Source organism: Prionailurus bengalensis, chromosome A2, assembly GCF_016509475.1.
Source record: "Prionailurus bengalensis isolate Pbe53 chromosome A2, Fcat_Pben_1.1_paternal_pri, whole genome shotgun sequence".
NCBI classification, from domain to species: Eukaryota; Metazoa; Chordata; class Mammalia; order Carnivora; family Felidae; genus Prionailurus; species Prionailurus bengalensis.
In genome coordinates, this window is record NC_057348.1 from 7,322,222 (window position 1) to 7,334,735 (window position 12,514).

The 12,514-nt window shown below is 41.5% G+C and overlaps 1 long non-coding RNA gene across 7 annotated transcripts in view; it reads left to right on the plus strand.

The window, feature by feature from the left end:
• The window catches only part of LOC122486835, a 33,349-nt gene that overhangs the window by 474 nt on the left and 20,361 nt on the right, over window positions 1-12,514 (plus strand). For 3 of the 7 annotated variants that reach the window (XR_006298244.1, XR_006298241.1, XR_006298246.1), the window contains 4 exons: window positions 9,657-9,813; window positions 10,675-10,856; window positions 10,953-11,131; window positions 11,868-12,022. This is a non-coding gene — a long non-coding RNA (uncharacterized LOC122486835). Of the gene's footprint in view, window positions 1-9,656; window positions 9,814-10,674; window positions 10,857-10,952; window positions 11,136-11,867; window positions 12,023-12,514 lie in introns of all 7 variants that reach the window. The other 4 variants (XR_006298243.1, XR_006298242.1, XR_006298245.1 and 1 more) reach the window with 3 other exon arrangements.

The window sequence follows — 12,514 nt, forward strand, 5'->3', positions numbered from 1 at the left end:
ATGCAGAAAGACGTTTCTTGCGAGCATTTGGAATGTGTTTGCCGGTTCTTGTTGAGCGTCCCCTACAGGTAGAAAGAAAAGAGACTTGTTAGGTTCGAGGGTGTGCATATTTCTCTAGATAAATACGAACATGTGTAAGCCACAAGTCATCCTTCCAGGTGAAAGTAAGAATGCTCCGCTGTCTTGTCCTCTGATCGTCCGGGGGCCCTGCCTCCCCCACAAACTATCAGAAGAAGGGCCTCCAGGAGAAAAAGACGTTATGGGCTTTATAACGCTGGTTCCAGAATGACCGAGTTTACCCTTAACAAGATGTGTGGACCAAGTGTGGTCTTTGCCCTCAGTTTTTGTGCCGTAAAATCTGAAGCTTTCAACAGAATTTGATCATCCAGCACAGTGAATGTTGGTTATAGTAGTTTCACCCATTTTGACCATTTTGCATGTTTGCTCTCTGCATAACAATACATTTTACGGGAACTGTTTGAGAGTGTAAGGTGAAAATGAAATGCATACATGATACTTGACTTTTAAATACTTGGTAATGTATCTTGTAAAAGACGTTGTCCTGCTAAAACCACAGTTCTTTCTTTGACCCAGGAAGATTGAAAATGAAAATGCCTCTTAAATCTGCTCCGTGTAAAAGCTGAACTTCCCCACATTATTCTAACATAAGTTTTTGGTGATTTTTGGATCTAAGACCCAGTCAGTTTATATATGATGATTATTTCAGTCATTTAGTCTTTATTTTTTTTAAGTGTGTTTATTTTGAGAGAGAACAAGTAGGGTAGGGGCAGAGAGAGTGGGGGACAGAGGATCCTAAGTGGGCTCCGTGCCGATTGTAGAAAGCCCAGTGTGGGGCGTGAACTCACAAACCGTGAGATCATGACCTGAGCCAAAGTTGGAGAGGCTTAACCGACTGAGCCACCCAGGCCCCCCTTTTAATCTTTTTTAACCTACTGTATTCCTTTTTGCTTGTGCATTACATTGGCTTTTTATGAGTCTTATGTGTTCTTTAGAAAGTCACACATTTTGAAAATTCTAATTTTTTTTTCACAATATTTTTAGATGTTTCCTCCATTTCTTGTATTTTCTGTCAACTTGTAATTGGGTCCAGAACAGAGGGTGGCAAACTTTTTGTCTGGAAAGGTCCAGAAAGTAATTACTTGATGGTCTGCAGGCCATAAGGTATCAGAATTACTCAGCTCTGCCTTTGTAGTTTTCAGGCAGTAATAGATCTGAGTCAACAAATGGGGATAGGTGTTCCAAGAAAACTATTTAGCAATCAGCCTTGTGACCAACGTGTGCCAGTTCCTGATGTAGAGGCTTCAAACATCGTTTCCAAATATCCTATAGGTGATGTGTACATTAAATTGCATTCCATCAGGAAGACTTGAATTTATACCATTCCTCAGATGCCCAGTTTGATTGCCTGCTTAAGTTAGTGATCACCAGAGCTGTTTTCAAGATAGACTTTTCCTTTGGAATAACAAAAGTCACATATGGGGTGACTTTTTTTTTTCTTGAGAGAATGCACAAGCACGCCCACTTGGGGGAGGGGCAGAGGAAGAGAGAATCTTTTAAAAAAAAATATTTTTTTTAGTGTCTATTTATTTTTGAGTGAGAGAGACAGAGTGTGAGGGGGGAGGGGTAGAGAGAGAGGGAGACAGAATCTGAAGTAGGTTTCAGGCTCTGAGCTGTCAGCACAAGAGCCCAATGCGGGGCTTGAAATAGTAGACCGCAGACTGTGAGATCATGACCTGAGCTGAAGACGGATGACCAACTGACTGAGCCACCCAGGCAGAGAGGGAGAGAATCTTAATCAGGCTCCATGCCCAGGCTGGATCACACTCTTTCTAAAATAATACAATATAGTATATATTATATGTGTAATATTACATAATCATACTCTAAAGTTAAATAATATTTATTATTACACTTAATGTATATATGCTTTAAAAAAGATGTTTAACCAACTGAGCCAACCAGGCGTCCTGGGTTTATTTTGATACTCATAAGTTTCTGTGTATTTTTGAGTATTCTAAGTACTTTTTTTTTTTTTTTTTTTTTGAGAGAGAGAGGGCACATGGTGGCGTGGGGGGAGAGGGAGAGAAAGAATCTTCAGTAGGCTCCATACTCATCACAGAGCCTGACACAGGGCTCCGTCCCATGACCCAGAGATCCTAACCTGAGCCAAAATCAAGAGTCAGATGCTCAAAGGATGAGTCATCCAGACACTCACTAACAATTGCTTTAGTTCTGTTAATACACGTGTAAGTAAATTTTTGTGTATAGTGTTTCACATTTGTGGGGGTGTGTTTCAAGGTAAGGGTAAGCTGTTCAGGTTGGTTTTCTTGGTCAAAGGGCAAGTATACAGGGCCCCCTGGATGGTTCAGTTGGTTCAGCAGCCACCTCCTGTTATCAACTCAGGTCTTGATTTCAGGATCATGAATTTAAGCCCCATGTTGGGCTCCGTGCTGGGCCCAGAGCCTACTTAAAAAAAGGAAAAAGGACAAATGTACATACTTTTAGATGGATACTATAAATTCTGTTAGAAAATTATTGTGGCATGTGTCAGTTTGTGAATCACCTTTTTAAAACTTCTAAAAATTAAGGAGAAACATAAGGAAGAAATTTTATTTATATTGTCTGGGCACTTGTTTCAAAAAGAATATTGTGTCCGTTTTTATCTGAGTACTCAAATGCCTTTGTAGAAGTACAATGTTTTGCTCTATGTTATAGTGTGTGCAAACATTTTATGTGAGACTTAAGTGGTTTTTATGGTGTAACTCTATTTTTGTCTTCCTTTTCTTTGTACTGTACTGTAATATTTTTGGTAGTTACAGAAATTGTCTCACATCCCACAAGGGGTCATTGAGTTCCTTTAATAAACTAGACTGTGTTCTTGGGACAGGGAAGTAATGGCCATCAAAACATAGTACTGCCACCATATGGCTTCTAGTCTATCTGAGAGTACAGACTTCAAGTGAATACTGGCAAGTTTGTGACAGGAACGTACGAATGGCACAATATGAGGTGGTAATACCTATTGGGAGGGATTGATACAGATTATATATGTGTGTGTGGATATATTTATATATTTTTTAATGTTTATTTTTGAGAAAGAAACCACAAGTGGGGGCAGGGGCAGAGAGAGAAGGGGACAGAGGATCTGAAGCAGTCTCTGCACCGACAGCAGTGAGCCCCAAACTCATGAACCTTGGGATCATGACCTGAGCCAAAGTTGGACGCTTAACTGACTGAGCCACCGAGGCATCCTGGGAGGGACTGATACTTAACTTCTGAAGGGAAGCAGAGCAGGATTTACCTAGGCAGATTTTGAATGGGGGTGAGGATTTGTAGAGTGGGTAAGAAGGATGTCAGGTGAAGGGAACTTCATGAGCAAAATAGAGCTTAGTGTATTTCTTGAACTGATGGAAGAGTGTTGGGAGAAGGTGAACAGACAGCGAGTGGTGAGAGATGGGAGTAGAGGACAAGGGCAGGACCAGGGGAAAGAGTAAGGCAGTCTAGCCAGTATTCTAAGGCCATTGACACTTCTGAAGTGCCTAAGCAGGGGAATGATTTGAATCCATTTACAACATAGATAGAATTCACTAACTCCCACTTTGGGAATGGATAAGAGTGAGGGTATGGAGTCAGGATAGAATTTTAGGATGCATAAGTTTTATCTTTATTTATTTATTATTAAAGAAATACTTTTTTTAATGTTTATTTTAAGACAGAAGGAGGGAGGAGCAGAGAGATCTAGTTTAAAGGGTTCAAGGGGCACCTGAGTGGTTCAGTCGGTTGAGCATCTGACTTCGGTTCAGGACACGATCTTGCAGTTGACGAGTTTGAGCCCCACGTCGCGCTGTGTGCTGACAGCTCAGAGCCTGGAGTCTGCTTCGATTCTGTGTCTCCCTCTCTCTCTGCCCCTCCCCCGCTCATGCTGTGTCTCTCTCTGTCTCAAAAATAAATACACATTAGAAAAAAAAATTTAAAGACTGTTATTGATTCTTCTCGAAATGTTTGTTAGAATTCACCAGGTAGGGGCGCCTGGGTGGCGCAGTCGGTTAAGCGTCCGACTTCAGCCAGGTCACGATCTCGCGGTCCGGGAGTTCGAGCCCCGCGTCAGGCTCTGGGTTGATGGCTCGGAGCCTGGAGCCTGTTTCCGATTCTGTGTCTCCCTCTCTCTCTGTCCTCCCCCGTTCATGCTCTGTCTCTCTCTGTCCCAAAAATAAATAAACATTGAAAAAAAAATTAAAAAAAAAAAAAAAAGAATTCACCAGGGAGCCAGTTGATCCTGCTCTTCTGATTTTTGGGAGTTTTTTAAATTACTTGTTGATGCAAAAATGAACAAAGCTTCTAGAATTCCAAATAAAAAAAAATTTTTTTTTAATTTTTTTTTTCAACGTTTATTTATTTTTGGGACAGAGAGAGACAGAGCATGAACAGGGGAGGGGCAGAGAGAGAGGGAGACACAGAATCGGAAGCAGGTTCCAGGCTCTGAGCCATCAGCCCAGAGCCTGATGCGGGGCTCGAACTCACGGACCGCAAGATCGTGACCTTGCTGAAGTCGGACGCTTAACCGACTGTGCCACCCAGGCGCCCCCAAAAATTTTTTTTTAAAAAGGAAGAGAGTTTTATTCCCGATGCCTGGGATACACAGTCTTCACCAAAGCATGGTAGCTCCAGTAAAGGAACATTTAGTGTAGGGTTGTATAAATCTTTTACATAAAAGGTTGCAAATTATTAGACAAAGGACATTTCAGAAAGCTGCAGACCTTACTGTAAGACTCTAGTATACGCAGGGCCATCTGACTTTAATCTTATAGGAACCAGGGAACTTTCTTCTTTTTTCTTATCTTTCGTGTTTGGAATGTTTGGTTTTCTTTCTTTTTTTTTTCAATTTACATCCAAGTAGTTAGCATATGGTGCATTAATGATTTCACAAGTAGATTCCTTAATGCCCCTTACCCATTTAGCCCATGCCCCCTCCCACAACCCCTCCAGCAACCTTCTGTTCTCCATATTTAAGAGTCTCTTATGTTTTGTTCCCGTCCCTGTTTTTATATTATTTTTGTTTCCCTTCCCTTAGGTTCATCCGTTCTGTGTCCTAAAGTCCTCATATGAGTGAGGTCATATGATATTTGTCTTTCTCTGACTGACTAATTTCTCTTAGCATAATCCCCTCCAGTTCCGTCCACATAGTTGCAAATGGCAAGATTTCATTCTTTTTGATTGCCAAGTAATACTCCATTGTGTATATGTACCACATCTTCTTTATCCATTCATCCATCGATGGACATTTGGGCTCTTTCCATACTTTGGCTATTGTTGATAGTGCTGCTATAAACATGGGGGTGCATGTGCCCCTTCGAAACAGCACACCTGTATCCCTTGGATAAATGCCTAGTAGTGCAATTGGTGGGTCATAGGGTAGTTCTATTTTTAGTTTTTTGAGGAATCTCCACACTGTTTTCCAGAGTGGCTGCACCAGTTTGCATTCCCACCAGCAGTGCAAAAGAGATCCTTTCTCTTTGCATCCTCACCAACATCTGTTGTTGCCTGAGTTGTTAATGTTAGCCATTCTGATGGGTGTGAGGTGGTATCTCATTGTGGTTTTGATCTGTATTTCCCTGATGATGAGTGATGTTGAGCATTTTTTCAACCAATGTGTCGGTTGGCCATCTGGATGTCTTCTTTGGAGAAGTGTCTCTTCATGTCTTTCGCCCATTTCTTCACTGGATTATTTGCTTTTTGGGTGTTGAATTTGAGAAGTTCTTTATGGATTTTGGATACTGACCCTTTATCTGATATATCATTTGCAAATATCTTCTCCCATTCTGTTGGTTGCCTTTTAGTTTTGCTGATGTTTCCTTCACTGTGCAGAAGCTTTTGATTTTGATGAGGTCCCAGTAGTTCATTTTTGCTTTTGTTGCCCTTGCCTCCAGAGACGTGTTGACTAAGAAGTTGCTGTGGCCAAGATCAAAGAGGTTTTTGCCTGCTTTCTCCTTGAGGATTTGGGTGCATCAACTTTTAAGGGCAGTAGGTACATACCAGTAATCCGAATGCTTTGGCATACTAAGATCTCTCATTATGTGTCATTTCCATTTGATGATAGAATGCTACTGCCTGTGCCCAGTCTCATAAGATAGGCACGTCAGACAATACCCAGTTCGTGACGGGACACTAAATCCACTTGGTCACTTGATGTCTCATGGTTACTTATTTAGTCTCTACCATGTATTTATTAGTGGTAAGCCATAAGTTGTTCCTGAAAAGAGTAGGTATATGTAGAAGAGGTCATAGATTTGCTCCAACCTACAAGACTATGCCACGAATCTCCTCGTGGTTGCCAGAGACTACCAACAACTTCCTGTTTACTGTGGACAAGTCAAGTGCCTTGGGAGATGATGGCTCACAGGGATTAAGTGCTTGAGAAGTTTGTACTGCTGCCAGAACTTGCTGCAGAATGCTCTCACTCTGGTCACACTTAAATCTGGAGGCCTTATAGGTGACTCTGTAGATGTATTAAAGTACATTCAAATGTGGTATATGTTACCTCTAATCAAGAAGTTCTGTCAGGGGCACCTGGGTGGCTCAGTTGGTTAAGCATCTGATTTTGGCTCAGATTATGATCTCAGTTTATGATTCGAGCCCTGCCTTGGGCTCCACACTGACAGTGTGGAGCCTGCTTGAGATTCTCTCTCTCTCTCTCCCTCTCTCTACCCCTCCCCAACTCATGCTTTCTCTGTCTCTCAAAATAAATAAAAATAAGTTCTCTGTCAAATGGTATGCCTTTTGGTGGGGGGAGCAGAAGGCATTACGTACAGTAACTTGGACCAATTCCTCGTGGGGCTGTCTTGACATACCTGCCCCTGAACTTGGTTGAGTTGGTATACCACTCCTTTGTGCATGTTTTATAAAGATGTGTAAAGTATCTGCTACTTTCATTGGGTCCAATCCCCGTAATGTCCACATGGTGGACCATGTGTTGTGTTGTGGAAAGTCAAGACCTTTTGTGTTTTGGCAGGGTACAGGAGAATGGACACAGCCCTGGGCCAGTGCTGTGGAGGTACACTCTCGGTCTTGCCAGGTAAAAACCAGATGCTTCCAGTTATTTTATGAAATTTGTCTGGAGAAAAGGGCGTTACCTACATCAGTAGCTGCATTCCAGATGCGAGAGTTGGTGCTCGTTTGTGCCAGTAATGATACTATATTTAGAATCAGCATTACTAATCTTGTTTCCCAATACCTTTGAGGAAAGGGTGGCTTCTGGGCCTTCAGCATAGATTGACGAAGGAGGTCTGTGCAGGCCACACGTGATATATGCAGGTAACCTTGCTGTTTCTAGGATTGGCTCCTTCATGTTACGCCAGGGAAACTTTGCCTTATCGTCATCATTAACCATAGGTCAGCACGGAGTCCAAATTTCAACCATCCTACCAAAATAAGCTGTTAGAGCCATCCCCAAACTCATGAGCTAATATGTCAAATCCAAATTTTCTAGTATGTACACCCATGTCTTTGAAACAGCTCTGTCTTACATGATACTCTATCCTCCTTGGTCTAACACCCTAAAATCCATTTTCACACATGTTCCTCAAGATTTTTATGATGGATGTGAGTGGAGTTGGAGTTATTTTTGCAGCTATTGTCTTCTACCTTATAGTTTATACCTGTCCCATGGGATTTTGTATTAATTGTGAATCTAGAGACATAGCAAGTGGTTGTGGTGGGTCTTAAGAACAAGCATTTCCTTTCCGAGTATCTGCACCAAGTGAGATTATCAAAGCTTTTGTCAAGTAGAAGAAGGCTAGTCTCCTCAGAAACTAAGGGACAAGCTACCTTCCTGACAAGAGAGGTTCAGTGTCTTGTGGCTTCCTAGTCATGCGTTTGATCCGGGTCCAAGTAGGTGTCCCCATTTCAAAGTTCACATGTCATTTTTTTTCCTGACTAATACCTTCATTCTCACATCAAAAACTAGATGAGACTGACCTTAGCTGCTATTGTACAAATACATTTGATAAATAATACAAAACATGGGTTCTCTGAAAAGATTCATAAAACAGACACGTGTTAGGCACAGTGTGATTTGGAATTGCTCCTCTGCCAAGGCAAGAAGGAGGGAACAGACCTGATGGACTTGAGTGCTTCCCACCAAGACACTGTTGAGAGTACACAGTATTTGAAATGTATTCTGAGGGGTTTTTGGTCAAAACCTTGGCATTCTTCTTCTTACCTTTTTGTATCAAAGGTAGACCAACCAATGGTTCTCTTTTCTGTCTTTACCCAGAAACCAACAATGTAGTGTATGTGTGTGTGTTATAACCCTTTTTTCTTGCATGCTTGATTGATTTCCCATATCACTTATGAGGTGATATATCAATTATTAGTCTTTTCCCAAGGGAGTGTTGGATCTTTAAGGTCTAGTATACTTTCTGTGTACGGTGCTCATTTGTGCTCATTGCCGGGTACTGGGATGTGATTTCTTATTCATAGAAAGAATAAAGGAATAAGTTCTGAGAGATGAGAGCTTAAAAGGAAGCCCAGAGCTTCAATGTTCTGCAGCATCCATTAAGAAAAAAGTTTAAGTGTGTCAACCAAATAAAATATTTCATTTTTTTCTTTTTTCATATGCCTAACAACAGTCTAGACCAGGGCTAATGCAAGTGTAATGTGTAGATCATATATAATTAAAATGTTTTCAGTGCCCACAATAAACAAAGTGAAAGAAGTGTCATTATTTTTTTTTAACGTTTGTTTATTTTTGAGAGAGAGAGTGACAGAGCACAAGTTGGGGAGGAGCAGAGAGAGAGAGGGAGACACAGAATCTGAAGCAGGCTCCAGGCTTTGAGCTGTCAGCACAGAGCCCGACGTGGGGCTCGAACCCACAAACTGTGAGATTGTGACCTGAGCCGAAGTCGGTTGCTTAACCGACTGAGCCACCCAGGCACCCCAAAAGTGTCATTATTTCTAAGAATATATGTTATTTTACCAGATATATTCTTTTTTTTTTTTTTTAAGTTGTATTTATTTTGAGAGACAGTGCAAGCAGGGGAGGGACAGAGCAGAGGGGAAGGGGGACAGAGGATCCAAAGCAGGCTGTGTGCTGACAGCAGAGAGCTTAATACAGGGCTCAAACTCACAAACCATGAGATCGTGACCTGAGCTGTAGTCTGATGCTTAACCAACTGAGCTACCCAGGTGTCCGTTTACCAGATATATCCTAAATATCATTTAAGCATGTAACCAATATTTAGAATTTGAGGTATTTGACATTCTTTACTTTGAATTCAGTCTTCAAAATTCATTGGACACTAAATTTGGTCAGATATACTTCTCTTTATTTCTTACAAAATTTACCACTGAAAGACAATTAAAAATCCAAGTTATCTCAGGGTTGCCTGGGTGGCTCAGTTGGTTAAGCGTCTGACTCCATTTCCACTCAGGTCAGGATCTCACAGTTTGTGAGATCGAGCCCTGCGTTGGGCTCTGAGCTGACAGCAAAGAGCCTGCTTCGTACTCTCTCACTCCCTCTCTCTCTGCCCCTCCCCTGCTCACGCTTGCTCTCTCTTTCTCTTTCTCTCAGTTGATGTTACTGATACTGCTATAAGGCATACCATTTTTAGTGTGTTTCTCATATATCATCTACACAGAGCCAACGTATGACGATTGATGACTGATAACATTTACTGATTAATGGTAAATACAAAACACGACTCCAGATTACCCGGTGTCCATGGGGATGGCTGTCTGTACTTGTATTCATAAGATACGCTGAAATGGTCTTGGTGTCAGAGAAAGGAATGTCGGGTAAGTTATTCCATCACCCTTACAGGATGGCAGCCATTGATTTGTTCTCTGATAAGTCCTGTTGATACCCCTTGTTTTTAATAGACTCAGCTTTAGATCACCCTCGCACAGTGGTCTGGGCCTGAGCAGTTATGCTGCTGGCCCTTTAAGGAGGAGTCAAAATGGGCCAACGACTGTGTTTTCTAAGTCGTCTTACTGATACGTGTACATTGGGAAGAGGTACTACATAACTTTTTTATTAATTATATTGCTTTGGGCAGAAAATGAGTCCCATTTCTCGGGGCTTAAATTTCCTTCCCTGTCAAATTGACTTACTCTTTTCCTCACGGACAGCATGGATCACTATCCTCTTTTCAGTTCTAGGTGAGATGAGACCACGCTGGCATCCTATAGCAGTAGTCTGTGTTTGCGGGAGATTTCTTGAGAGTTTTGGGAATTTCACACTAGAATAGAAAGACTTCTAGGCAGGTGAATGCGAGAATTATGGTCCTCTCTGGGTATACGTGGCTTCTTTGTTTTCTTCTATGTTTTCTTTCTGCCTTCCTGAGGAAAAGAGAAAAGTAGGAAGGATGGTGGCTGACTGGCTGAGAGATTGTTCTTGGCTAGGCAAAAAGTATGTCCTTGTACAAAAGGACATATCTGTATTCACCAGATGGACACATTTCCTCCCAGGTGGACCGATCTCCAGAGCTTCTTAAAGTCACTCAAAGACTGAGTGTCTATTGAATTTCCCCACAGAATAGAACCTTTCATATTGGTGGTAAGGGAATACTCTGAAAATAATTTGAGCGTTTCAGTAAGTACTAACTAAACGTGACTCTCATGATGGTGACCTTTTTTATCCGTTGTGTGCCCTCACAGATGATATGGAAGATGGAGGTGTGCTTTTCTCAAAGAATTGATCCATTCACGACCATGTATCAGGTGTCTACAGTGTGTTCGGGCATGTGCTGCATTAGAGGGAAATAAGAAAAGAGCTCCGAGTCCAGGTGTGGTGAGACCAGGTCATGTTTAAGAGTTTCCATTGAAGCCATGTGACTGGAGTGAGTATAGGTATTTAAAATATTTAGAACCATTGACCCTGGGAGTAGGAGAGACCTTGAAACTCTGTATTACTGTTGCTCTCATCCTTGTTCCAGTGAACATTGATGATGTTCCTTGATCCAGGCCATTACATGTGTGGTTATTTAGGATTCAGTGACCTTTGGTGATGTGCCTGTGGACTTCACCTTGGAGGAATGGACTTTTCTGGACCCCTCTTAGAGAACCTTATGCAGAGATGCAGTACTGGATGGAGAACTCCCAGAACCTGAGTACGGTGGGTGAGGCTGCCATTATTCCTATAGCCTGCTGTTGAACAGATACATATTATTTCCTCATTGTGTTGCAGGATGGGTGATGTCAGATCTGAACACAAGTGACACACAGTTGCTTCACTGATGTGTTCTGATCCAGTGTGAGTGCTGTCAAAATGTGGTCTTTGGACAGACGGTATCGCCGTCTCTGTTAGAAATGGACATTCTCACATTCCACTGGCATCTGTTACAGTGGTGGCAAGTGGGACCCAGTCATCTGTTTTTAACAAATAGTCCACGTGATTCTGATGCACACTAAAATTTGGGAACCACTGGTTAATGGTTTCTCTCTGAAAGTGAAAATCTCTTTGTTGCCCTTACTCTATTTCCTATCTCAATAAAAGTGTTAGTGCGTTGTAAATGTGTGTATAAGCCTGAATGTGGGTTTCCAGGCTCAGAGGGAACCAGTCTTTTCATGGTACAGAGTATATTTGCATTTTTTTAATTAAAAAAAATTGTTTTAAGTTTATTTATTTCAGTAATCTTTACACCCAACGTGGGGCTCAGACCTATGATCCGGAACTCAAGAGTTAACACATTCTTCCAACTGAGCCAGACAGGCTCCCCTGTATTTGCATTTTTATCTCATTTGAAATAATTTTATTGCTGTCATGAGTAATAAAACACCTGACTCATAGGAAGGTTGGTTATCTCTTGCATGAGTCTCTCTTCCATTAAGATCTCTTTCTCCATGAATAGGTTATCAACTCTTTAAACACACTTTTATCTCATGGTTGGAACAAGAAGAGTTGAGGACAATGGAGAGAGGTATTCCTCAGGGTGAGTGTGAAGAACATCCCTCATCAATGAGAAGTTCAGTATGTTTGGAAATGTAACAAGAGGCTTCTTACGAGGTATGGTTGACATATGACATATTAGTTCCAGATACGACATAATGATCCAATATTTGTATATATTTTGAAATGACTACCACATTAAGTTTAGTTAAAATCTATCACCATATATAGCTACAAAGTTGTGTTTTTTGTGTGTGATGAGAACTTTGAGGATTTACTCTTAGCAACTTTGAAATATAAAGTACAGAGGCGCCGGGGTGGTTCAGTCAGTTAAGCATCTGACTCTTCATTTCGGCTTGGGTCATGGTCTCACAGTTTGTGGGTTCAAGCCCCGCATCAGACTCTGCGCTGACGGCACAGAGCCTGCCTGGGATTCTCTCTCTCTCTACCTCTCCCCCACTCCCTCTCTCAAAAGTAAATAAACTTAAAAAGAAAGAAATATAAAATACAGTATTATTAACTATCATCACCATGCTGTATATTCCATTCCCATGACTTGTTTTATAACTAGAAGTTTATACCTTTTGACCCTTTCACCCATTTCACTCA